Below are 5537 nucleotides of genomic sequence, written 5' to 3' on the forward strand. Positions count from 1 at the left end.
AGGGTGGAGGGACAGTGCAGGAGAGGAAGGCCCTCTATGAGGTGGATTGATTCAGTGACTGGGATAATTGGGATGGGAGTGTCAGAGACAGTGCGATTGCCACAGGACAGAGCGGAGTTTACGGCTGTTGTATGTGTCGCTATGAGTCGCAGGCGACTCGACAGCACATAACAACAACAACAACAACAACGTAACTTTCTATAATATTCTTTTCTTAATGGTTTAATTTCAGCTAGTTCTGTTGTGATGCCAACTCTTTACGTTCTTATTTGAATAATTTGTGTTTTATCTTTTCTTAAGTTTACCAATAGTTTGTTTATTTTATTGATCCTTAGGAAGAACCATCTTCTGGTCTTGCTGGTTTTCTTGTTCTTATAATTTCCTTTCTTCATAGGCTGTGGGATTAGCTTGTTGTTCTCCTTCTATTTGATGGAAGTGTTGGGATAACTAATTTCTTTTGCTCTTCCTTTCCTATTTTATGTGTTTGCCAACTGCTATGAACCGCCCCCTGAGGACGGCCATAGCTATATATTTTATTTTATTTTGTTTCAAGGAACTTTTTTAGTTCACTTTTTGTTTCCTCTATAATCTAATAGGGCTCAAAAGGTGTTATTATCTTCCAGATGCGTGGGGGTTTTTTTCCTTCTTTATTCTCTTCTTAATTTATAGTTTTTTGACATTATAATGTGAGAGGATTTAAAACAACTATGAGATATCATCTCACCCCAGTCAGAATAGTAAAATTTAACAGAATAGCAAGCAACAAATGCTGGTGAGGTTGTGGAGAAACTGGAACCCTTATTCACTATTGGTGGAAGTGTAAAATGGTGCAACCACTGTGGAAGGCAGTGTGATGCTTTCTCAAAAAGTTGCAAATAGAAATACCATTTGATCCAGCAATTCCACTACTGAGAATATACCCCAAAGAGACCATAACTGCCACCCAGGAAGATATGTGCACACCCATGTTTATTGCAACTTTGTTCACAATAGCAAGGAGTTGGAAACAACCTAAGTGCCCATCAACAAACGAATGGATAGAGAAGCTGTGGTATTATTCACACAATGGAATACTATGCTGCGTTGAAAAACAAGGAACTCATGCAATATTATTCAAAATGGGTGACCCTGGAGGACATTATGCTGAGTGAAACATCCCAGTCACACAGGACCAAATACTGCATGGTGCCACTGTTGTGAAACAGGACTGACATCGGGGTTCGGTGGGGACTGAGAAAGATGGGATAAATAATGTATAATGCATTGAAACGGATGAGGGAGAAAACTCTTTAAAAGGGATATGTGATTAGATATTATTGTCATGACAGGAGTCCAGAATGAAGGATGCATAGTGGAGTGGACCTGGGGGGAGGGATTGTAAAACAATGGGGGAACTTTTCTTTTACTTTTCAAAGAGAAGAGTGTACTGGCATTGGAGGGGGGAGGGAGAGGAAATGGGCAGGGAGAAAAGTGCAACAATAAATGAATGGAAATCCAAAGTCTCTGTAAATATTCATTAAAATTAATAAAAAATGATAATAGACAAAAAATAATCTGAGAGGATGTTTTACATTATGTCAACATTTTTTTTAGTCTCCCCCCCCCAAGTTCCTGTCAACAAATGAATGGACTTTTTTTTTTTCATTTTTTGAGGCTTATTTTGGAGAATGTACTATGTGCCACTGAGAAGAAAATACATTTTTTTTTAATTTGCGTTAAGTACCCTGAATACATCTATGGGGTAGAGTTGGCTAATTGTAGAGTTTACTTCTTCTTCATCTTTGTTGAGTTTCTTTCAAGTTGACTTCTCCTTGGTTAAGCGTGGTGTATTAAAGTCTCCTACTGCTATTATGGTGCTTTCTATTTCATTCTTCAAGTCTTTTAACTGCTGTTAAAGTATATTACAGATCTATCATGTGGTGTGGAAATGTTAACCAAGGTTGTGTCCTCTGATCTATCGTGCCTTTAATAATTCTATAATTCCTTTCCTTATCTTTTATAGTGGTTTTCATCCTGAAGTCTATTTTATCAGAAATTAGTATTGCCATTCCTTGCTTTGTGGATGTTATTTTGCCTGGTATATCGTGGGTTGTTTTTTTTAACAGTCTGAAATCTTACTTTATTTGTATTTATAATTAAAATGGAATACACATAATAGAAAGGATCAGGATAAAATGTTAGTGCCATTTCGTTGGCAGAGAGGAGTCAGGAAAGAGACTAAATTACCAAGAAGACATTCTAAGACAATTCCGAAGCAGCTTGGTTACATAATGCCCAGGCTAGGTTTTGTCTCGCTCTACAAATGAAACAAAATGACTCAAAAGTTTTTGTCCTATTTAGTATAAGAATTTTTACATTAAATATATAGCAATCAATTTCTCAGAAAGTAATACCAGTAACTTTTAGAAAAGTGTCCATTATGCAGTTTTATTAGAAAATCGCTCAGTACAACTAAAAACTAGGCAATAGCTCGTAAGTACCATTAAACTGTTGGCTAGTCTATCTTTCAGCTTAATACGGAATGACATTCTGGATTATAGAAAGGCAGCAATAACATTCTGGCTCTCATTCTAGATGCTTAACATGGTTAAGGCAACAGTTTAAGCATATTAAGTGAAGGTAGTTAAAACTTAATTATAATCATTACAATCTTTTGCAGTCTAAATACACTGTAATGCTTATGCAGAATGAAACCAATATTACTTATAGATCTGTTATGCAAACATACAACCAGAAACAGAATAGCACAGTCACTCATTCTAAATGGAATATAGCAACACATTAAAGATGCAAATATACCATGGAAATAAAGTAGCATGAATACCACTACCCTGCATCTTCAATAATGGTGACTTACTGTACAAAGGTGAGTCTGTATCAGTCATCTTAATCATAATGGCTTTCAGAAGCGTCAAATTTCTAGTAGACAAACTACTATTCTATGGAGATCAGTACATCCTTTGAAAGTTTCACATCTGTAAAATCGGGATAAGAATACAGCTAACTTGAAGTATGAACAAGATACAGGTCAGAGGGTAGGGTCCCAGCCATTTAAGGAGGAGACAGATAGGTCCTCATGCAGCATGTATTCGCTGGCTTCTGAAAGCTTCATATGCATAATAGAGTTGCCAAAGAAGTGAAACGGAGAGGTGCAGCTAAGTTTCCATGATTTGATTTTTAAACCTCAGGAATAGTATGGTCCATCAGACTTTTCATAATGTTTGGTGTCACCCTCTTACTAATATGTTAAAAAATGAAAGCAGGCATGATTGTGATAGTAACTACAGTCCCAGATGCTGACAGTATGTCTGCAATTTGAGAGTCTTTCAATCCAATGACATTCTGTCCATTGACTTCACAGATGTTATATTCTGTGAGAAGACCATTTCTGGTGGCAGAAATCTATCTTTCACTATGGATGTCATTTTCCCATTTTTAAAGATAAAACCAAAATGTCCCGTGCTATCCTTATGCATGGTAATAGTCCATTCAAAAGGCCTGTCATGGATGGTCATGGTTATCTTCTCCCCAGACGCCTGTTTAAGCAATTTGTGTGCCTTACTAGAGCTCCAGCCAGCACAATTGTCACCATTGATCTGGAGCACCTGATCCCCAAATCTCAGGCCAGCCAAAGACGATGGAGAATTTGCCTGGACTAGCTGTACAAAGACACCATTATCCATTGACTGAAGTCAGAGGCCAATTTTTCCATCTTTATTTTGCACAAAATAACTTCACAAATCCCTTGCTTAATTTCTGCTCTTCAAATCCCAGCATCATTTCCAGTTAAAGGAGCCACCATATAGTTCATACTTGAAGGTCATGTTACCACTAACCCCTGCGTCGGTGCTCCAGGGACCACAGCCATGTCTGCACATATTTCTTCTTCAGTTAAACTCAGACCTATGTTATTGTGAGGGCTCTGGATATAGTTTAGGGTATAGATTTCCATCTTGTGTGATGGGAGCATATGCTTCTGACAAAATTGATGGATTGGCAGATTTTGCAGAAAAGGCAGCCTGTGCCTGAATGATTTTGTCTACTTTCAGGTCTTCAAGAGATGGATACAGAGGCATTTTGTCAGAAATTTCTGAGGCCGCAGGCACCCACCCGTGACTGCTTCCTCAGGATCTGGGAACAGACTTGGTATATCTTTTTTACAGTCTTTGTTTTTTAATCTACTTTTTTCTTGTGTCTTAGTAGTGTCTCTTATAGACAAAATATTGATAGGCTTTGTTTCTTTATGCATTATACTATTCTTTTTCTCTTAATAGATGTGTTTAAGCCATTCACATTAAGTGTGATTATTGACAGTTCAGGTTTTATCACTACCATTTTGCTGTGTTTAATTTTTTGTTGTTGTTGTTTCTTGTTACTATGGTCCATCCACTTTCCTTTGCTGTCTCTGGGTGAAGAACTTCCCTTAGTATTTCTAAACACCTTCAGTTTGAGGCTTGCTGGAGGAGGACCACTCCTCCAGGCATTTTTGGTTGCACTAAAAATCTTTGTAATATATGAGCAGGACAGAGACCAGACCAGACGAAGAGATCAGCAGGGCCAAATGGTTAAGAGGCCAAAGACCAAGGAATCAGAAGTTAAAGAGTTAAGGAGCATGGAACGAAACTTGGTTTCAAATGGTAAGATCTCTGTGAGCTTTGTTGGGTTTTTGTTTTGTTTTGTTTTTTGAGTTTTTTTTAAACAAGGAAACAATACATTGCTCAGATTTTCTTTATTTAAAAAAATTATTGGGAATGTGAGCCCCACCAGGCATGAGCGAGACAGCTGCAAGCTGACTGAGGTCCCTGTGTGTGCCCACACAGCCAGCTAGAATCTGAGTGAAGTTGCCATGTGTGCCCACCTGATGAGCATCGGTGTGCACGCCTGTCATACACCTGCATGTATGCCTGCCCCAAATGTGCCCACCTGGTGCTCAGCCTCACATTTCCTCACATCCAGTCAACTAACTACCTTTAACGTGGAGTACCATGGTTGGACTTAGCTGCAACAATTATCCAACAGAAGAGGCCACTTTCACAGGCCTTGAACGGAAATTTCTTTTGGTTCAGAAGTTCAGAGAGAAACACAGGCAATGAAACTGCTACTCCCTCTTCTATAGCAGTGACTTCTGATCAAAACCCTATCATCACCTCAAGCAAGAAAAACAACCACAGCAACGTCACTCAAGAAGCAGGCTACCTTACACCCGACCCAAGCACAAAGCAAGATGCCATTCCCTAAAAGTGACACAATACCAATGGATTTCCTGAAGCCAGAGAATCTGATGGAACTTTCTAACACGGAATTTAGAAGAACAATGATTGAATATTTCCAATAGGTGAAAGACAAACTTGAAGAATTACAGGACAATGCAAGGAAAAACCAGGAAGATATTAAAAAAAATAATTGCAGATAAAACAAATGAGGCATTAGAGGCTCTGGAAAAACAAGAAACCATGGTCCAAAATATGAGGTCCAATGATGTCAATATGATGAAGGGACACATGGACACAGTTGAAGAGATGGAACTCAGAACCAGT

The 5537-nt window shown here is 38.4% G+C and overlaps 1 pseudogene; it reads right to left on the reverse strand.

Annotated features, from left to right (window-relative positions):
- Positions 1–3177: 3177 nt before the first annotated feature.
- LOC102856406 lies at positions 3178–4076 on the reverse strand (annotated as a pseudogene).
- Positions 4077–5537: the final 1461 nt, after the last annotated feature.

Source organism: Elephantulus edwardii, unplaced genomic scaffold, assembly GCF_000299155.1.
Source record: "Elephantulus edwardii isolate Elephantulus edwardi_28Jun2011 unplaced genomic scaffold, EleEdw1.0 scaffold00234, whole genome shotgun sequence".
In the NCBI taxonomy this organism is placed as follows: Eukaryota; Metazoa; Chordata; class Mammalia; order Macroscelidea; family Macroscelididae; genus Elephantulus; species Elephantulus edwardii.